Genomic DNA, 23360 nt, shown 5'->3' with positions numbered 1-23360 from the left:
GCTCAGTCAATTGAGCATCTGATTCTTGGTTTCAGCCCAGGTCATGATTTCACAGCTGTGGGATCGAGCCCCACGTTGGGCTCTGTGCTCAGTGTAGAGTCTGCTTCATATTCTCTCTCTCCCTCCCTCCCTCATTCTTCTTCATTCTCTCCCTCTCTAATAAATCCTTAGAAAAAATTTAATTTAGAAAAAATTTAAAATAGTGTATGTACAACACCTGTTACAACCCAGGTTTATCAAATCGTAACATGTGGAGCCATATTTTTATCAGATTATGTTTTAAGAAACAAATACTACAGAAAGAAATGACTGCCCATATATTTCATTTTGAGTATTAGGTACATCTGAAGCCCTAAAAATATTCAAGTCACTATTAAATGCCACGTATTATAATAGTTATCAGCTTCCAAAGGCATCTGTCACCAATTCTCACCTCTCTGCTCTGGCCAGCATTTTAATTCCCTCTTCACTCCTTGTCCATGTCCCTCACCATTATTTCTTTTTGTTCATTTCTCCTGATCTCCTGTTTGATTCCCCTGCTCTGGGCGAGTCATGTCATATGACAAAATAAATTCCAAGAAAGAAAGTATTGGTAAAAAGGAAACCAAGAAAGTACTAGAAGAAAAACTAGTGAAGTCCCTTCTAATGTAACTAAAAGTCCCAAAGTCATAAAAGATGATAAATTCAATTACATAAAAATCAACTTCATGTGAAGCAAAAGCTATGTGACAAAACAGAAAATGAAGCAGAGGAGAAGCCACCAAGAGTATATGAGAAGGCAATGAGAACCATGGGGAAAAAACCTGCAACACTATCACAGAAAAAGGACTAATTACATACACACAGGACACACACAACCAAATGCACAATTATATACACACCTGAAAACACATGAACACAAAGAACACCAAAAATGATCATAAAATAAAAATAGAAAAGTGGACAAAGGATATACATGCTCAGTTCACAGCAAAGGAAATACAAATGCCTCTTAAATGTATAACAGGATGCTTAACCTCATTCATAATAAGAGAACTGCCAATTAAAACACTAAGAAATCATTTTTTTTAACTACCAAGTTGGAAAGAATCCAAAAATTTAATAATACACTCTGTTGGTGAGTCTGCGGAAAGCGAGCATGCACCTAACATTGTTGGTAGGGTATAAATTAGCTTAATTCTAAGGAGTGTTATTTGGCAATGTCTATCAAAATTACAAATGCATATGCCCTTTGATCCAGCAAATCTATCTCTGGGAATATATCCTCTAGATAAACTTGTAAACATTCAAAAGTAACAGTTTAAGGTCATTATTGCAGCTTTGTAATAGTAAAACAAAGAGAACAATCACAATATCCATCAGTAGGGGATTGGATAAACAAATTATGATGAATTCATACAATGGAACACTATGCACCTATTAAAAAATTAAGAATGCTCTCTATGGACAGATAATGGAAAAGTACTTTTATTAAGTGAGAAAAGCAAGGAGCAAAATAATGTGAATAGAATGGTGTATCTGTATAAATGGGAAAGGACTAATATATATATTTGGTTTTGCTTATACATACAAAACTAGAAACTCTGAAAGAGATCTAGAAGAAACCAAAAATAGTTACCTTTGCAGGCTGCAGTCGGAATTAGCGAAGATAACAGAATGGAAAGAAAACTTTTCATAATCTTTCCTATCTCTCTATATCTTTCTCAATTTTCAAACATAAGGATCTGTTACCTATTCAAAAGTTGAAATAGACTGAAACAGGGATAGAGGGGCACTCAGCTGAAGAGTGGCCATCCATAGGGGCCAGCAACCTAACATGTTAGATTGGGGCCATCTATCTGTCCAGCCTGCTACATAAATGGACCCCAAATCTGTCATTCAGAGTTAGTGATTCCAGATTCCTCCCTGCTTCAAGTTATCCTAAGACCTGACCAACTGACTTAGTCATGGCAACCCTCACAGAACTACAGACAGAGGACCGTGGCATACCATTACAGACTACAAAAAAAGCCACTGATCTATTCATTTTATAACACGCATATAATTACCAAAACTGTATTTAAAAAGGTGTATGTATGTAAAAGCTATGTTAGCAAAGTGCTGTTAAATGTGTGGCTTTAAAGACTTGAATTACAAGATAATAATGCATTATTTCAGCATATCATTTGTCTTAAGGGGCCTCTAAAGTACTCAGTGGGTTTCCCTTAAGTAGACAAAAAAACACAAGCTGGGATATTTTTAACATCCTTTGCAAACCAGTATCAGAAGCTACTATGAATGGTGAATTTCAGTTCAGCCTGTATGTGTACCACCCCAAGTTCTATATTGATGGAATTCATACAAACGAGATTTTACAGGTGAAAAATAAATATTGACATGTACACAACTCTGCTGATGGAAATATAATTTGGCACAACCACTCTGGAGAACTCTTAGGCAACACCTACAATGAATACCATATGACAATACTCTATGACCCAGCAATTCTGGGTATGTATCCAACAGAAATAAGTACGTTCACCAAAAGAAAGACTAGAATGTTCATAGCAGTCATTTATAATAGCCAGAAACTACTGACCAACAATCCAAATGTCCACCCAACAGAAGAACAGCTTTTTAACCTCTGGTATATCCATACAACAGAATACTATATCACTGGGAGAATGCGTGAACTGTTACTACATCAACATGGATGAAGGTCACAGATACAATGTTGAGTAAATGAAGCCAAAACCAGACTAGGAGATCTTACAGGATTCCCTTTATGTAAAGGGGTTAAAGCAGGCAAAAGTGACCTGCTGTTAGAGCACAGGACAACAGTGACTTACCCTTGGTGGAAGAAGTGATAAAAGTAGTGCTTGAGATAGATACTTGGTGAGTGTCTGGCTCCGGATGCCACCAATATTCTACATCCTGATCTGAATGCCGATGATACTGGCATGTTCACTTTGTGGCAATTTACCAAACTGGGCATTGAGAATTTGTGCACTTTTTTGTATGTATATTATACATCAAAAAAATTTTTTTTAATATTTAGAAAAAAAATTGCCTATAATGACTCTTCAAAGCGTCAAGTACCTGAACTGCTGCCCCAAAGTTAGAGGGACCCTTAATTCCTATCATTAGCTCCTGACATGTCCAAATGATTCTTTGGCTACTTGTTAATAATGGAATCAAAAGGCACTAATCTCATTAGCGCCTGTCAGCAGGCGCCGTCAGAACACTGTTGGCCATTAGTCGCCTGCTGCTGCAATCAGAGACTTGCAGAGCACCCAAAAGGAGACACAAAATGCTGCCAGTTTAGTTTTTCTCTTGTCCCACTCACCTTTTTGCAACTTCATGGCAAATCCTTCAACCTCCTCTACCCCCCAACACCACAAGCCACCTTCCCCCAAAAGACCATCCCAGAGCTCTCTAGCAACCACAAGAACTCCTATTCTCTTAAAAAAAAAAAAATTTGTCACATTTGTTACTTCACTCATCCATCCATCCACATATCCACCTGTCCATCCACTCATCCCTCCAAACATTTGCTGAGCACTCACCATGTGCCAGGCTCTGTGCTCAAGATATTAAATTCAGTAAAGCATAATTTCCTTCATAATATTATATGGAAAACAGTCAGAAAAATAGAATTATTATACATATACACACGAGAATAGCAGGAAAATAGGAGAGGAACAGGTCAGCCAGCTTCGGGGGTGGGAAAAAAGGAAAGGATTCCTAGACGAGATTTTACATAAAATATGCCTTAAAGATGAGTAGCATTTGGCCAGTCAAGTAAGATAAGAGCATCTTATCTACCAGAGAGCATCTCAGGAGTAAAGACTGACATTGAACAGCATGTGTAGGCTATGACCCAGCAATTCCATCCCTAGGTACATATGCAACATAAATGGGTACGTATGTTCACCAAAAGACAGACAAAAATGCAAAAAAGGTGGGACGGGGCTGGTGTGAGGATGTGGATGCTGGCATATGGGAACTAGGGGAAGTAAAATCTGAATGGACAGAAAACAGTAGCAGAGAGCGGAGCACAAAGGTCTTTACAAACCACTTGGAACAGATGAGACTTTGTGCCAGAGAGGAAATGTAGTCATTAAGGGTGGTGAGCATGGGAATGGCAGGGTCAAGTTTGTCATCAAGGAACTGCATGGGATAGGGAACTGGAGAGGAAGATGCAAGTAGATTGCAACACAGACCTGCTTGAGACAAAACACATGGAGTGGGGCTGGAGAGAACATTTTAAGAAATGTTTAGGTGGTAAAATCAGAAGAACATGGCAACTGCTTTGGTGTGGTATGAGAGTGGGGAAGGAGAACAGGAAATTGATGGAAACTGGCAGACATTTGACAGCAAAGGAAAAACACACAAGAGGAAGAGAAAGTTGGGGTGGACTGGAGGGAAGGTGATGAGGTCACCATTGGAGGCATTAAATATGGGGACTTCATGGAGTATGTTCAGCCAGAGCAAACACCTGAATTTGACAGGAAGCAGTCCTGGCTAAAGGTAGATATGGAGGGGATCCCTGGGTAGCTCAGTGGTTTAGTGCCTGCCTTTGGCCCAGGGGGTGATCCTGGAGTCCTGGGACTGAGTCCCATCGTCAGGCTCCTTGCATGGAGCCTGCTTCTCCCTCTGCCTGTGTCTGCCTCTGCCCCCCCCCCCTCTGTGTCTCTCATAAGCAAATAAAATCTTTAAAAAAAGAAAGTAAAGGTAGAGATGGATTTGTCAGCACATACTAGAAACTAAGACCCTGGAGCCTATGAAATCACACAGTGCATGTGGTAAGCAATGAGAGACCTAAGGACTCTTGGTCACACCAACATTAAGGAAGGAGTAGAGGCAGAAGGGTCTATCAAGAGGGCAGAAGGGACTGGGAAGAGAGGTACTCAGTAATCAGGAAGTATGATATCATCAATGCCAAGGAAGTGGAAAGTTTTAAAAATCTTAGTGAATGATCAATAATCCCAAATGTAGTAGTCAGAGGTCCAGGAAGGTTAGAATAGGAATAATTCCACTGGGCTTGGCAATTACCAAGTCACTGATTACTTTGGTGAGAGATTTCAGGCTTCAATTCACTTCTGGCAACATACAGACTATGCTGATAAACCCGCATCACAACACTCTTAGAGAAATCTGGATAAAACATAACCCTCCCCTAAAATCTGGATACATAACAGAGCTTGGGGTAGAGATTGGAGACAACAGAGAAAAACTGCCAACCAAGAGAAACCAAGATTAAAATCCAAGCCTATACCACAGGAGACCATGACTGTATTAGATCTTGACATAAATCATAGGATCCTGGTGTTTAATGCATAGGACATGCTGCTTGGGGCCCACAAAAGATGAGGAACTGGAACTAATAGTTCTCCATAAAGCTGAACATCTGCATGCTGCCCAACATATAAAAGGGGAACACTTCATTATTTGTAGCAGCATTATCTACAATAGTCAAATTATGGAAGCAGCCCAAGAGTCCATCAACTGATGAATGGATAAAGAAGATGTAGTGTATATATATAATGGATTATTACTCAGCCTAAAAAAAGAATGAAATCTTGCCATGTGCAACAACATCGATGGAGTTCGAGAATATTATGCTAAGTGAAATAAGTCAGTAATACCGTATAACTGCACTCATATGTAGAAGTTAAGCAAAACAAATAAGCAGAGAGCAAAAAGGGAGGGACAGAAGGAGGGAAAGAGAGAGAGAAGCAAACTAAGAAAAAGACTCAACTATAGAGAACAAACTGATGGTTACCAACAGGACGTCAATGGGGGAATGGGGCAAATAGATGATGGGGATTAAGGAGGGCACTTGTGATGAGCACCAAGTGTTGTAGGAAGTGTTGAATCACTATACTGTACACCTGAAACTAAAATTATGCTGCATGTTAAGTAACTAAAATTTAAATTAAAATTTTCAAATGGAAAATAAAAGAACTCACACTGGGAAACCCATGTCAAATTTCTAGATTCTTTCCTTACTTCCCCTCTGGTACCCCCTCAGAATGCCAGATTTTCCTCAGACTATCAGACCCCAGAGTGTAAAATGACTGGCATCACAAAAGTTCTCATATAAACTCAATAGAAATTAGTGGAAGAAAGAGAACCCTCTTTTATTTGTGTCTCTTCTTAAAAACAAAAGAAACTTTTCCTTTTCCCTGAAGCCCCTTGGTAGATTTTCTCTTGGGCTAATTGGCCAAGACAGTGTCACAGGCCCAAATCTAAACCAATCACAGGCAAGGGAAATAAGATCCCAATGTTGGTCTTAAATAATCCAGATTTAACGCCTGGCACTGGGTTTAAGTAACATGAGGAAAGTGAGGTACTCAAACAAAATTCCCATTTTCCCATCAAGGTAAAAAGCAATGCCCGCTGAGAAAAGCACAAACAGCATTTGCCCTACCTCTCGTCCACCTCAAAACGCACCATGGGACGCCTGAGTGGCTCAGGCAGTTAAGCGTCTGCCTTCTGCTCAGGTCATGATCTCAGGGTCCTGGGATTGAGCCCCAGGTCGGGTTTCCTGCTCAGTGGGGGGTCTGCTTGCCCCTCTCCCTCTGCCAGTTCCACTAACTCTTTCTCTCAAATGAATAAATTCTTTGGAAAAAAAAATTTACCACAGAGTAGTGACCATGTGACACTATAGTTACACCCCCCCCCCCCCCGCCACATAACATGGCAAAATATAACCCTGAAACTTGAAAAGAAACCATATGTCAACCTAATTCTCTCTACGAGTCCAACCGCTTTAACCAAAGCATGAGTCAGGAGTCACATGCCTGTTAACCCATCTGTATTTCTATCACGCTAATCCAGTGACCAAACTATAGGGACAACAGGGCCATCCAAATCAACCCTTGAAGACGGCAGAGCAGAACACCTCCAATGCATTAGGCCAAACCACAGTTAAGCTCTCCAGATGTTTAAAGGTTCCCAGATGCCCCTATAAAAATTCTCTCTTCGGGCTATAGAGCTAGTTCCAGATTAGCTGAAATGTCAAAGAAATGTGCCTTTCACTAAAGACCATTTCCAAATTATTTCAACATTATCAGGTTGGAGGGAGATTGTGCAAATGACTGGCTAATGTGGACTAAAAGCTTTCATTTCTGTGAGAAATTGAAGTTATGATAATAGAATTTTAGAGCCAAAAGGGACTTCTCGGGGCATTTAAGAGGACTCCCACATTTTGCAAAGGAGACTCTATACAAGTCGGTGGCATCGAGGCTGGCAATTTGATGAAATATTTAATCCAAGAGAAACCTTTTCAATGTATTTGTTATATCACACTGTCCTGGGAGCAAGAGCAGACACGTTAATTCAGCAGTTCTCTACCACCTTTGTGGTGAGTCACAGACCTAAAGTTTACATCTAATTTCAGACTCTTCCTGAGACCTCTGCAGTCCACCTAGGGATCGTAGGATCCAGACAGATACACCGAGGTTATGATTTTATCGTTATTTAGATGTAGGAAATAATTACATGCTAGTTTCTTCTACACCTTGCTCAATCCTATAATGTTTTACCCAATTAGTATAAATTCAAGAAATTCTATCCATTCTTAAAGCACTCCAAGAAAAAAAAGAGTGGTTCCATAATGTGAGGTCAGGAAGTGGAAACTTCTGCCCTCTTTCCAGGCTACCACTGCATCCCTAGGTCTAACTAAACTCCTTACAGAAAGTAAGCCATCGATAAAGGCCTTTAAGTAAGTAATTAGATCAACCAAATATTTTTAACCTTTCAAGATACTGACAAAATTATCATCTCAAATCCCTTACCACCCAGGAAGGACCAGTTTGATTATTCCAACTTTATAAAGAAATACAAAAAGACTCAATGACTTAGCTAAGATCGTGTATCTAATTAAGAGCAAAATTAGGGGTAATACCTGGGTTTCCTCATTGGTGCTTCCAGCTATTAAATCAGTGGTACACAACAGCACTTCAACTAGAAATAGCCGTACAAATATGTTGTTAGTATACTGTGCTCCTTTCAAGCCAAAACAGAACTTTCTTGTGGATTATCTGCTCACTTGGAATTATCCATGCTGCTTCACTCCACTAGCCTAGAGAATAGCACTGGCCATGCCTTAAATAAAATTGCCTCCCTACACATGAGCCATCCAGGCAGCAAAGGCATAAAAATTAGTTTTTCCATTGGCTAGCTGGCCACGGCTAACCTCAACAGTCTCCAAGTAATCCTGAGTAACTTTTGCATCACCTTGATCTGATTTGTGCTAAAACTAATCCCTTCAACTTGGGCATAATAAGAACAGTTGTGTGATTTGTCTGCAGACACTTCACCAACTTGGATCACTTTCCAGATCATTTTAGCTAGGTAAATAATAGCTCGATATGTAGCACCTGCTAAGTGAAATGAAAATGGAAAATGTTTTAAAGGGTTTTCACTTAATGTCTTCATACTACTATAAATGTATGAAAATTTTATATCCGGGTTTTTATTACTGTTGATTGCTAAACTGACATGGGAAAATAATCCAAGCTGGCACATTAATGAAACATTTTTTTTTCTAAGTACCTTTTTTTTTTTAAAGAACAAAGCTAAACCCAATTAAATGGTAAAAAGCCACTCCAACTTTTAACTCTTTAAGGATTGATTGTACAGTAGCTATCAGATGCATTTATATGCTTTCTTAGCCACTTCCCTTAGCCTAGAAAATCCTTTCCTCTGACACAGTGGCATCCCCAAACCCAACCTTATGTTTGCAGGTTCACTCTAACACCATCACTATGTCTGTCCCTCTTCAAATAAACATCCTTTCAGAGCTCTCAGAAAAATGCCAACCCATTCCAGAAAGCTATGACAAAACAGGGAAAGAGAGAGTAGAAAACGACTATCAAAAATTGTGGGCATATGCCAGAAGAGCCTCCAATGAGAGCAGACATGCCCTCAGGAAATAGTGCCAACATTAATCCGAGTCTCTCAGAAGTGGGTTCAGCCCCACCAGTAACAACAAAGAGGAGCCCAAACCCTTCGAACAATGCTCTCTCTCACAGACACTCATGAACGACTTGCTTTAGACGCTCACATTCATCCAAGAGGTGGTGTCAGTGGTGGAATTAGTCACACCTGCCAGTGAATAGCAAACAACAGCTGTATAGACACAAGTGAGTTATTGGTTGTAGGCTACAATCTCCCAGGAAGCAAACTATGCAATTTCTGCTGCTTCCAGGCCAACTGAAAGGAACTTAAATTTGCAAATGATTAAGTGTCTTAATTGTGTCATCTTAAAGCATTTCATTACCATAACCACCACCAAAAGGCTGGGAGAAGCCCAGCTGTGGCATTCAGAGGCTCTACCCTAAATTTTAGCAGCCATGACACTTTCGGTTCCACCTCTCCCTCATCATCAGATCCTATCTGTACGTTCTAACTGCCTGATGCAAGCTAGTTTGTGAAAAGGCATTCCTAGAAACCAAGGCTTCGGATTCCAGCACTCCCCACCGCCCACCACATTGTTCCCTTGTTTTTATGTATCAACAAAGAGGAAAATTGGGGAAGAACTAGGAGGTGTTTAATGGATTTCTCCCCACATTTAATTTCATGAATTCACCCTCTAGTTAAGTACCTCATGAAAACTCCAACCCCAAGCAAGAAGGAACAGAACATGTGTACTGTGTCCTCAAGAAAATTATGTTCTGGGTCTGGAGGCAAAATCCATCACACACAATTTATTCACCAATATTTATTAACACATGCTATGGGCAAAAGCATTGTGCTAAATGCCTTTGGAGAAACTAAAATAAGAGAGCAATTACCCTCCACTAAGGAGACAATAACTGAGTAAAGCTGGGCTTGCCAAGGAAGGCAAAGACCACCCAGTGAGCTCTTGACACTCAACCACACCCTGGCCAAGTGACTCTGGTTGTGCTCTGCCTAAAAAGATTCCAATTCCTCTACTCCCAACTTAAAATGTAGGCCCTAGAATTGAACACAGCATTCCAGGTGTGGCTTTCTTGCTTTTCCAATATGTTTCTCTCATTGAAACTACAATCTCATAAGCTTCTTAAACACTCAGATTGTTTGAAGATACCAAATAAGACTTGATTTTTCCCACATATCACACCTATTCTGGTACTTTAACAGTTGGTTTGGAAGCCCAAGTCCAAGTATAATCTTCTTAAATTTAATCTCTTCTGATCTGGCCATATTTTAGCTGATCAAATATTAGGTCATCATGATTCCATGATTTTATTCTACTGTCTCAGTTCTATCTCCTACAAATATGACACATGTGCTTTCTATATCTTTTACCTAAGTCACTGGTAAATATTTTTGCCAAGTATCAGCTACAAAATTAAGTTCTGTGGAGATACACAAGAAACATTCCTCCAGAATGTTCCTCCAAGCATTAGCTCCATTCAGGAGCTGTTTGGTAAAGCTGTTTGGCACAAATCAAGTATTAAAAGACCTTCTTAACTTTAAATGCCTGATACTTAACACGTTTCCCTTATTTATTAAGACAAGGGTGGGGGAAAGGAGAGGTGGGGGGATCAAATAACCTAATCTATTCACAGTGAATTCAGACTGACTCATGCAGTTGCTGGTTTACTACCCATTCTTGTAATAATCTGCATTAAAATCTCATTCCAAATTGCAAAGATCATTCTGGGTTAGTAGGGGAATACCAAAGAGAGGAAACAGGACTTCGGTTTGGCCAAGCACAGGGCACTTGTAGGGAATAGTAAAGGAAGATACTGGGATCTGAGTACAGAAAATCTTGAAGCCTCCACTAAAAGAGATTTGACTTAATTCTGAAGGTAGTGCAGAAACAGTGAGTGCTTTAGTGCACAGGAGGGGCAGGATTAGAGCACCTAGAAAGAACAACCTGACAGTGGAAGGCAAGAGAGATAGGACTCTAGGCAAAGACTAGAATTAAAGAGAGCAAGCCTTTATAATGGTTTCGGAAAGATGCTGAAATAATTTGACTAAGATGGGAACATCAGAACACATGACAACGATAGAGGTACAATCTAGTGACAGATTAGACAAGGAAGGAAGGAAATCAGTGAGGACTCTGAGGCCCTCCACAAATATCTCTAAGTAGGGAAGGCAAAAGGAGAAAGTGCCTATTCAAGTAAAGGAAAAGTTACCTTAGTGTCAACAGAGTAATCATAAGGTTGCAAAGGGACATTCATTGTGGATCTGCCCCAAAACCAACTAAAAATGGACCTTGGGAGAAAGATAAAGTGGAACTGGAGACAAACTGGAAATACCTATATTTTGTAAATGAGAGGAGAAAATGAGCCAGAAAATGACCCAGGGAAAGAAACGGCAGAAAAACATGAAGATCTGGATAGAGATGTTAGAGAAGTCAAACAGAGTAGCTTTGAAAAAGAAAACCAGGTCAAATGAGAATGGTCAAAGAGAAGGAAAAGTTAGAACTGGCCTTTAGATTTTGTGCCTAGAAAACCATCTGAGATCTTCAAGAATTTTAACCTTAGAAGGGCTTCTCAAACTTTAATGGACCACAAATCATTTAAGGATCTTGTTAAAATGAAGATACTGACCCATTAGCTCCAAGGTGGGACCCACAGTTGGGCATTTCTAACAATCTTCCAAGGGATGCCAATGCTATTGGTCCACAGACCATATTTAGAAGACTAAGAGTGAGGGGTGAATAATGGGTGAGCATGTGAAGGCAGCAAGTGCAAACACCTTCAGGAAGTTTGGTCAAGGAAAAGAAATAAAGGATGAGATAGGGAATACAGACAGACTGTGAGAACTGTAGCGATTAGTAATCAGAGGGTAAAAAAAAAAAAATCAAAAGCACTGTTTTTAAAACATCCTCTGTCCTAGAAGCTCATCATGAGTGCTCTGATAAGTGTGCTTAAGGAATTCAGTATATGATTCGGGTCCTCTGTCTTTTAACCTGACTTGACCCGAGTGATTTAAAGTTTAAAGCTAAGTAGGAAATGTAGAGTTTGAGGACCATGTTGGTCAGCAAAATATTAACATATGCCCCAATGATCCTACTCATTGGCTGGTTAAACATCCCATCAGCTGCCCCATTCTCCTTCCAAGATACTTCCTGACTAAAGGGCTGCTCCCACAATGCAGTTCCTTCATACTCCAGGGCTCTAAGCCTCCCCAGCTCATCCACACCTGTTTGATTAGGACTTAGCCTCTGTTGACAGATTTTTATCTTTGGAAATGCCCCTGGCTATGCCAAAAAGACCAAGTTAAGCAAAGGATTAACTAACACACTCCCACTGATACAGTCAAACCAGCACCCAGTTAAGAGACAGAAAAACAATTTCAGGTAAGCATCCTCAATGAATTGCTGCCAAGATGCCCCAGTAATCCCCCTGTTAAAGAATTTAGCTCCTGTCCTCTGACAAATGCCTTTGTGCTTTTAAATGCAAATTCTATTCTTGAAAGAACTTTCATATTACCCAAGATACACCCAAGAAAACAAAACCATCCCCTAAACCCACAAAGAATATGTGACTTAGCATGGTCATGTGATGGTCCTGAGACAAGTCATAACTGCACAGAGAATCTCCCCCATTTAGGTGGTGCCAGAACTTTTGCTTGTACAGTTGACTAGGAAATCTTTGTGAAGCATTTCCATTCTCTGGAATGATCAAAATAATGAGTTGTTGAGAGAGAGATTGCCATAGGAAGGGACCCAAAGGATATTAATTAAAAATATCATATGATCCTAAATGGACTATTTTTAAAAAGGAGAGTTTATATGCAAAATTCACCATTCCTGCCATTTATGTAAAATCAAAGAATCACAGAATGTTACAATCTGGAGAGGCCTTTATAGATCAGTGAAAGGATCACCTCTGAAGCTTGTTAAAAAAAGATTCCCAGGCCTCACCCCATACTCTCCAGGAGTGTCCAATTAACTCACTTTCTTTATAAGACCCAGAGAAGAGACTTTCTAAGACCATGAGTGTTTATTTCAAAGTATACTCTCCCTCATTTCAAAAGAGATCTAAGGCAGAAATCATATGGCTGATAATGCTATCAAGGACTGAACATAGGTCCTTAAATAGGATTCGAGTCAATGAATACTTTGAGGACTTATTTTATGTTATCTAGTTCAAAGAAACACAGATAGTTTTCCTCTCTGATCCAGGTGCCTGAAAACAGCATTCTTCTCACAATGGAAATAGAATAGAATTCCACTGTGCCAAAACTCTCTTGGTCATATGTAAGCCCCAAAGTGCTTAACATAGGCTAATTTTCAGTCAGGTGCTTTAAAAGTTTTTAGCAGATGGGATTCCTGGGTGGCGCAGCGGTTTGGCGCCTGCCTTTGGCCCAGGGCGCGATCCTGGAGACCCGGGATCGAATCCCACGTCGGGCTCCCGGGGCATGGAGCCTGCTTCTCCCTCTGCCTTTGTCTCTGCCTCTCTCTCTCTCTCTCTCTCTCTCTCTCTCTGTGACTATCATAAATAAATAAATAAAAAAATTAAAAAAAAAGTTTTTAGCAGATACTAGGTAAATCACACAAGAAGGAAAAAAAAAATCATACCAGTGACAATCATCTAATCAAGCTAGCTGAGTTAGGAGGATATGAGTGCTGGTGAAAGAACGTGAGGACTTTGATGCTGTTTTGCCCCATGAAGGATATCAGTACACTTCATATCCCTTCCTTTATCACAAAACTAAAAACATGCCATTGCATTGGCTGTATCCTCCCTGCCAGGGGTTTCTTGGAGGATTTAGACACCACTCAATAAAGTCACTCACACCAGGCCTCCTGTTTATCAGTCTGAAAAGACACATCAAAATACCTTGTCATTAAAACCTCTTGGGGGCCCAAATGGAAGACAGTTGGACTTAACAAATCAACGCACAGCTCCATACATTACATGGCTTTAAAGGGGGAGAAAAGAAGAGCTTAGTGAAAATATGAGCAACTTGGTTATAGACAGACAGGATGCAGCCAGGCAATGCAGGAAGAAAGATACACAGGCATCCTGCCCTCCCGCCCGATGCATTGGTCCCAGCTCCAGCTGGTTCTTAGCATCCAAGTAGAGCCAGTGTCAGCTCTGAACTAAACCGTGCAGTGTTGAATCAAGGCCAGGAGAGCTGGACAAAACAGAGCCCATCCTCACGCCTGCTTTAAACAGTTCATTTCCTTTTATCGGGTCCACTGCTATCAATCTTGCAAGGCTAGAACATGGTTTTCCAGAGCCACATTTTCTCCTGAAATCCCAACACACTTCTACAGCCATTTCCAACAGTCCTGAGAACCAAAAAGTCAGTCACTATTGGTCCCATTCAACTGTGTGTTTAGCCCATTAATATTTCATGAATTATTGATATGGTTTGAGTCCAGTCTGCCATGTTTTCTCTGTTTTCTCTGTATTTTGTTCCTTTGTTTCTGCTTCTCTACCTTTTTGTAGAAATTTTTTTAGGATATTATTCTAACTAATCTATTGGCTTTTGAGTTGCATCCCTTGCATTTTTTAAAAAAGATTTTATTTATTTATTCATGAGAGGCATACACGGGGGGGGGGGGGGGTGGAGAGACACAGACAGAGGGAGAAGCAGGCTCCATGCAGGGAGCCCAATGTGGGACTCGATCCCAGGTCTCCAGGATCACATCCTGGGCTGAAGGCAGTGCTAAACCACTGAGCCACCGGGGCTGCTCCCCTTGCATTTTTTTAAAGTTGCTCTAAAACTACAACATACACCCTCCACTTGTCACAACCTGCTTACAGCTCCTATTGTATCACTTCATGTAAAATGAAGAAGTCCTACAACCACAGGGATCCACAACCCCAGCCCCAGACTTAATGCCACACTTGTCACATATACTGTATCTACATACACTATCAACTCCAAAATACTCTATTAGACTTTGGGGATTAAAGGGTCACATGCATTTTTTAAGTATCAGAGGAAAAAGTCTTTTCTGCTTACCCACCTATTCATCACATCTGATGCTCTTCTTGCTCCCTAAGGATGAGTTTCTGTTCCTCAGCCTAGAGAACCTCCTTTGTCGCTTCTTGGCATGCAGATATGCTAGCGATTATCTTAGCTTTCTTCTTAGTGAAAATCTTTATTTCACCTCCATTCTTCAAGGGTATTTTTCCTGAACAGAGCATTCTCAATTTATAGAGGTTTGGGGTCCCTCTCTCCCCCATAAGCCCTTTAAAGATGTCCTACTGTCTTCAGGCCTCCATTGTTTCAGATAAGACACTAAAGTAATTCAGGTTGTTGTTCTCCTGTAAGCAACGTGTTCTTTCTCTGTTTTTTCAAGATTTTTTTCTTTTCTTTTTTCCTTTTTTTTTTTTTTTTTTTGCCCGGGGGGGGGGGGGGGGGAGGGGGCAGTGGTGGTAGTGGAGGGGAGATGGGTAGTATAAGATACGCCTAGGTGTGGTTTGCTTTAAATTAACCCTTCTTGGTGATCACTGAGCTTCCTCAATCTGTAAATTTGTGTCATTCATCAAATTTCAGATATTTTCAGCCATTATTTCTCCAATGTTTGGGGGGTGGGGGCATTCTTTCATTCCGCCTTCTGGGACTCTAGTGTGTCAGGTATCATCTCACAGGCCCTTGTGTCTGTTTACCTTTTATTTTCTTTTTTTTCTCTCTCCTTCAGACTGAATAATATCTATTTATCTTTAATTTCTCTCTCTGACATCTTCATTCTACCATTAAACTCTTCTAGTGTTCTTTGATAACATAATTTTTAGGCCTAGATTATTATTATTATGCTATTATTAGAATAGAATAATCAAATTCTATTTCTCTGCTGAGATTTCATATCCTTTCCTACATTGTGAATATATTGCTCTTCATGTCTTTGAGCATGTTTATAATGACTACCTTAAAATCTCTGCTTGCTATTCCAGAACCTGGGTCATCTTGGAGTTGGTTCCTGTTGCTAATGCAATGAGTAATTTTAGATTTTGTCTTGGATGCCGTGAATGATATGTTGTAGAAATTCTGAATTGTGTAAAGTTTCTCTGAATATCACTTTTTTAAGCATGCAGTTAACCTGGCTGAAAGAAAAATGCTAAATACTCTCTCCCCCTGAAGCAGACAGCAATTCCAATTTCCGTTCAATTGTTTTAGCCTTACTAGTGGGTCAATCTAACCCACACAGGGCTCAGGGTCCAACTACAGATAAGGCTAGATTTTATACAGTTTGGAGATTTCATATACACAATTTTATACACACACACAACAACTGACTCATTCCCCTCAGGGACTCCCTTCCTTCCAGAGGCTAAGATTGCTCTGAACTTTGGTCCTGATTATTCAAGCCAATAAAAAAATCATGTTTTCTATCAAGTTTTATCCTTCACACATGGCATAAATTGAAGCCTGTCTTCAAGATAAAACCTGTAGAAAATGAGAAACCCACCCTATGTCTTTCCCTTCCTTCAAATGCCAACAACTTCTCCAGTCTCTGCCTGCTGCTTCTTTCCCTCATAGGGATCTTAGAGTTGTTCTCTAGTTTTCTTTAGAATTTCCTTACAGAACAACAGAACAGAAAGCTATAGACCCACTAGACTCCTCTCAGCTGGATCGGAAACTGTCCCTCTGCTTTAGATATACATGGATGGTGACATCCCAGCCCTTGGAATTTACTGGAAGGGACCAGCAGATCATCCTATCCTATTCTCATCATGGTAGGAATCCCCTCCCACACAGATCCTCTAAAAGCTTCCATTTTTCAACATTATCCACTTCATCCTCTGTGGCTTTAAATATTGGCAAGTTCTTCCTTATATTTAACTGAAGTCTGCTACTCTATAATTATCATCACTGGCCATAATTCTTAATTCCATATTGTGAGCCCTTGAGAGCAGGCACTATATATATCCTACTCCTATTTGCATCTCCAGTGCCTATCATAAAGTAGAGACTAATAGAAATGATCAGTTAATTGATTAATGTCATTACAAACATCTGATAGAAGTCTACACCTACTTCATCATGGCAATTTTACACCTACCTTTAGGGGCTCTCATTTACTACATTCTTCTGTCCAACTAAGTTTCTCTTCTCCAGTCTAAATGTCCTTTGGTCCTATAATTATTTCCCATGTGGTAGGATTTTCTAGAATCCTCTGACCTCTGAGATACACAACCACTGACCAATGTCACTTAAAACTTCTCAGGAATTCATTCCTTTTCAAGATATAGAAAACCACAAAATAGCATCACTCCCACTAAAAAGATGTCAGATAACCTACAAAATCCTAACTTTTCTCCACTACAACAGAGCTGATGTTATAAGGCAAACAAGTAAACTGAATTCCAAAGTGTGACTTGTCCCTCTCCAAGGGAAGACAGGACACACAAACTGCTTCCTGTTCGGCAGAGTACAGGTTGAAGTACTGTACTTGTACAGTTGAAGCCACCATACAAGTAAAAAGAAAATTTTAAAAAATAATAATAAAATAAATTGCTGGAATTTTAACAAGTTTGTAAATGCTAAAGGTGGGCTAATCAGAGACTTTAGAATTCCTGAGAGTCTCAGACACAAGGAGAATCTTGACTAACTCATCAGCTTTTTTTTCCATGCTACTCACAAGAGAGACTAAGACCAAAAGACATAGGAAAACCCCCTACATTGTGACCAGCATGAAATCTTGTCCATATCCCAGACCCTTCTCTTATTAAAAAAAAAAAAAAAAAAAGAAAGAAAAAAGAAAAAAACACAGAAGTCATAAGCCTCTGAGGAAGAACAGTCCCCCACATAAAGGTCACTGCCACTGAAGGAGAGCTAGATGCAAAACATGTCTGTCCCAGGAGCAGGGGGGTAGGAGGTAGAAAAATGTGTTCAGGTACAGCATCTTCCATATATAGAAAGCAAGGACCTGCTACCACTGGAAAAGGGACAGGAAATGCTCTTCTACCCTAGAATCCTTACCAATATGAGACAGAATAATATTCATGCCTGGGACCTAGGCCCACAGGTCCTGCCTAAGACTGAGCCTGGAGCACAAGAGAGCAATCCTCCCTACCACCACCACAAGCTCCACAGTGGGTAACAAACAACAGCAGGCTACCCCTCAAGGAGGGGAAAGGGCCCAGAGATCCATTCTTTGGTGTAGGCACATGGGTCAGTTGAGATTATAGATAGAGGGAGAACAGGGGAACTGTGCTCCAGTCCCCCACTAAGCACTAGGCAGCAGCAAGCCTCCACTGGAGGAATTTGAAGTCTGTCCCACAACAAAAATTCATCTAGTCCAATTACTGACTATATGGACTCAACTCCTCACACTAACATCCCAACAGAAGTGTCTCCATTTCCAGGTATAAATACTATTTACCTCAGTCTCTGCTATTCTTTTACATACATTATTCAATATTTAATTAAAAATTACATGACACACAAAAAGCAAGAAAAAAAATAAGATACTCATGGTCAAAGTTGAAGTCGTCAACATTGGAACAAGAGGTGATGCAGATGTTAGATTAAGAAGGACTTAATATAACTATTACTAAATTTGTTTTTTTATCTACAAGTTGAACATCATGCATGAATAGATGAGTAATTTGCAGAAAAAAGCAAATTATTTTTAAAAAGTAAAAGGAAAATGCTAGAAATAGAAAGCATGATATCAAATAATTCCTTCAATAGACTTATCAGCAGACTAGACCTAGCAGAGTAAAAGATTTATGAACTTGAACTTAATAAGAAACTATTCAAACTAACAATGAAGAAAAAAGCAGAAAAACAAAACAGCATCCAAGAGCTATGGGATAATCAAATAATGTAACATATATTTGGAATTCCAGAAGTAAATGAAAGCAGAAAGGGAGTGGAAAAATGTTTTAAAATAACCAAGAATTTTCCAAAACTAATGAAAACATCAAACCATAGTTCAAAGAACATAGGCACATTATAGTAAAACTACTAAAAAAACAAACAATGAAAATCTTGAAGGCAGTCAGAAGGAAAAAATATATACAGAAGAACAAAGCTGAGGACATCAGACTTGTCAATGGAAAGAATGCCAGGCAGAAGAAAATGGGATGACATCATTTAAGTACTGAAAGAAATAACTAATAGCAATTTTGTACACACTGAAAATATCTCCTAAAACTGATGGTAAGATAAGAATGTTTCAGACAAAGAAAAATTGAGAGAATTCACTGCCAATATTCGTTACCCATACTAAAAGGATGTTAAAGCTCTTCAGGCAAGAGTCAGGTACCAGAAGGAAATCTGGGTCTACATAAAGAAATAAAGTGCTTCAGAAATGGTAAAAATGTGGGTAAGATGACAATTATTTTCTTAATTTTAATCTCCTTAAAAGATAACTGACTCTGCAAAATATATTTAGTTTGCAAATAGATTAAACTAGAAAAATTTAACAGAATATTTTAATTTTCCTATTAAAATAGCTAACAGAGAAACATTTTCCCTGGTTTTTAAAAGAGATAGGTAGCTGCTATTTGGAGAAAAGAATCATCTGAGAGTTTATAACATATGTAGAAGTAACACGTAAAATAACCATTAAACAAAAGACAGGAAGAAGAAAAAAGAAGTATACCATTGTAAGATTCTTAAATTGGACATAAAATGATGTATTATTTGAAAGTTAACTGTGACAAGAGATACACCGTACACACTAATACAAACCACTAAAAAAATTTTAAAAGATCTAAGCTTTTCTGGAGATAAAATAGAATCAAATATATACAATCATAAATATATACAAATAATCTAAAGGGTAGGAAAAGAAGAAAACAAATGGGATAAATATAAACAAGTTACAAAATGTTAGATTCAAAAATAGCCATATCAATAAATTATATTAAATGTAGATGGCCTGAGCATTCCAAGTAAAAAGCAGAAATCATAAGATTGGATAGGAAAGAAATTCACTATAAATATAAATACAGAGATACATTAAAGGTAAAAATAGACTTACCACATGAAACTCAAAAGCTCTATAATACAAAATAGGTGTCAGAACAAGGAATATTTTCAGGGACAAAAGAATCAATTCATCAAGAAGATATACCAAATACATATGCATTAAAAACAGTTCCAAAAACCATAAAAATCTGATATAACTGAAATAAAAAAACAGGAAAGTACAATTTTATTGGAAAACTGCAATACTCCTCTCTCAGTAATTTGTATAAAAAGTAAACCAAAATGTCAATGAGGATATAGAAGATTTAATACTATCAACCAACTTGATTTAACTGACATTTGCAGAAGGCTCCAACCAACAAGAGCTGGTTCCACATTCTCTTCAAAAACCTATGGAAAACAGACTATTTTCTGAGCAAATGTTTAGAGTTGCTTTATGCATAGGAGCCAAAAACTTTAAACAACCTAAATGCCAAACAAGTGGTGAATGTGTCAGCATATCGTGGTACAACCACACAATGGAATACTATTCAGTAATAAAAAGAAACAGACTACTGATACATGCTACAACACGGTATCAATCTCAAAAGCATTACGCTAAGTGAAAGAAGCCAAGCACAAAGGCTATATATGATTCCATTTTTAAGATATTCTAGAAAAAAAGCTAGATATTCAAAGCTACAGAGAGAAAAGTTACATTAGTGCAGGCTAGGAGCTGGGGATAGGGAAAGGGAACTAACTGAAAAGGGCCCAAGGGAACTTTCTGTGGTGATGGAAGCATTCTATCCTGACTGTGTGGTGATTACGAGACCACATACATTTGTCACAAATCATCTATTCACTTAGAAAGGGAATTTAGTGTAAATTATCTCTCATTAATCTGACTTTTAAAATGGAAAAGAAACTTAAAAATAAACCCTTAATATGGTCAGATCAGCACAGGCCTTGACTTACTTTCCTGCAAAAGACTGTTTGAGGGACTCTCTTCTCCTACCACACAGAACTTCATTAAGGCTCATCACAAATAAGCCTGCACACATATTTCCAACACATACTTAGCTCTCTTTTATGCCCAGAGATAAGAAATATTACAGATTTCAATAACATGAAGGCATATCGAACTTTATTTTCATATTTGTAATGGATCACCAGCATTGGTTCTGAGGTGTCCTCCTTAGTGACAGTGAGCATTCAATAGGGAGTTCTGGGAAGCAGAAGACCATCTGGGGAGCTTTTGTTGAGGATAGAAATTGTCCTTCATCACCTTGCACTGATATTCTTGATACTATATTGTTAAGACATCGTGGGCTGTCCAGGTCAGAAGGAATCTAGTTAGCAGGGAACAAGGTCTAGGCTGGATCCTTGCCCTCTGGCACAACCCAGGATATTAAAAGAAAAATAAGAGTTTCTCAGTCTGGGATGGGAAGGCACTCCCAGATCTCTTCCTTGGGCAAAGCCAGGGAACAAAGGTGGCCTTTCTGCATAGAATGAAGATGCTCACTAAAGCTGCCAGAGCTTGGCTGGTTCTTGCCAGAGGATGTCAATACTGGACACTCTTTATTGTTAAAGGTTAATCTACAAAAATATTAAATGCCACCCTGCTCTGAAGAGGAGTCTCTGGAAAAGTTCACAACATTACTACCAAACCCAAAATAACTTTCTTAATTACCCGTTAAGAGCTCCCAACAGGCCACCTCTAGAGAAACATTTGTCCTCTGAGTGTTTTTTCTTTTAAATGCTATCTTTCACCACTGTATTTATACTTGCCACGAAGATACAGGGTGATTAATGCAGGAAAAATAAATATGAAAAGCCTTACAATCAAATTAAGGAGGGCACTTGATAAAATGAGCCCTCTTCTTGTGAGTAATTTCAAAGAATAACTGTTTTTCATTATAACCTCAGCTCCCAGCAGGTCCTACATAAACCAAGCCAGCTGCGGTTCAAGAAAAGGTCCAAAGGAGGACCCACTCAAGGTGTGGATAAATCACAATTGTGATCACAGACTAGGTTTCTATCTTTTTTATCCCCCTTAATAAATTGGGCTTGACCTAAAACTCCAAGAAAGTTAATTTATAACAGTCAACTTTTTTTTTTTTAACATCACAGCTCACCTTTCTTTCTCTTTTAAATTTAAACCATTATGACAAATGGAGATTTATTATATACCATAAACACATGTGGCTTGAGCACTGGTATTTAGTCTGGAAACTCAGATGGGGCAGTAGGCTGCTGGTGCAATCAGGAAATGTCACGTGACGTTCTTGATAAAGATGAAACGCACACACATTCCACAGCACTTACTGTGGCCGCTGTGGTTTTGGCCATAGTGGGGGTACCATGAACTCAGTGCGGACGATGAACTGAAAGCTAATTCAGTTAGGTCAGGAAAGGTACTCCGTCAGGCCACACTCCACCAAATCAGTGCTAAATCTTCACAAGGGCAACCAGAAGTTTTAGGGATGAGCAGAGACAGGCGGCTTCCCAAGATACTTTGCTAATCTTGGCCTGGTCTCACTGGTTTTATGTACTCTGGACACAAACCCTGCAAGTGGTTCGTGTGCTTTGGTGCAGACACACTTGGTAATGCTGCATGAAATCATCCTGAGACACCAGGCTGGAATCACTGATAAATAAATGAAATTTTGGTGGAAGATGGGTTAGGAACATATTTGCTACCATGCCAACGCATGAGAATCTGCTAATCCTTCTCCCTTCTCTTGACCAAGCAGAAAGGATCTGTTCCTCTCCAGATCACTCTTGTAGCTCCCCATTGATAATAAGAACTAGGTGATTTACCAACTAAACAGGGTTTCCTGGGAAGTAATATTAATTTGTGGTTAAGGACATGAACTTTGGAGTTAATCCTGTCTCCCCCACTTCCAAAATTCTCTCAACCTCAGTCTTTCCACCTGTAAAATAGGACTACTAGTAAGTACTCCCATGTGTCTCTTGGGAAGATTCAGAGAAATAATATGTGTAAATCACTAATGGCCATAATACATTATTAAAAATTTAGAGATTCTCAATCATAATCTTATCAGCCACATAACAATAGTTAATGATAGTTACTAAGAGCCCTTTTTTTCTTTTTAAAGTAGGCTCCACACCCAGCATGAAGCCCAACATGGGGCTTGAACTAATGGCCCTTATAGCGAGACCTGAACTGACATCAAGAGCTGGATGCTTAACCAACTGAGACAGCCAGGCACTCCAACCTTTATTACTAAAAAACTTTCCTTTTGTGTAGGTCTTATTCCAGAACTTCAAGAAAGGTTCCATGAAGACAGAAACGCCATATTTACTCTTTCCTTGCTTTGCTTAGAGTTCTCAGGCACAAGCAACATATTAATACTTGCTGATGGTGTCAATTCTGACATCCAAAAAAAAATCTTGTATTGCTTGTAAAAGAAATCAGTAAAAATACAGATAAAAAGGAAAATTAAAATCATCCCCGATCCCAACACTAGAAATAACCAGTTAATACCTAATGTAGGGACACCTGTAGGGCTCAGTAGTTGAGCATCTGC

At 39.2% G+C, this 23360-nt stretch overlaps 1 protein-coding gene across 11 annotated transcripts in view; it reads right to left on the bottom strand.

The window, feature by feature from the left end:
• LRMDA (leucine rich melanocyte differentiation associated) overlaps positions 1 to 23360 on the bottom strand; it is a 1023935-nt gene that overhangs the window by 877979 nt on the left and 122596 nt on the right. The window lies entirely within an intron of this gene.

Source organism: Canis lupus, chromosome 4, assembly GCF_003254725.2.
Source record: "Canis lupus dingo isolate Sandy chromosome 4, ASM325472v2, whole genome shotgun sequence".
Classification (NCBI taxonomy): Eukaryota; Metazoa; Chordata; class Mammalia; order Carnivora; family Canidae; genus Canis; species Canis lupus.
This window is presented reverse-complemented; position numbering and strand designations above follow the sequence as displayed.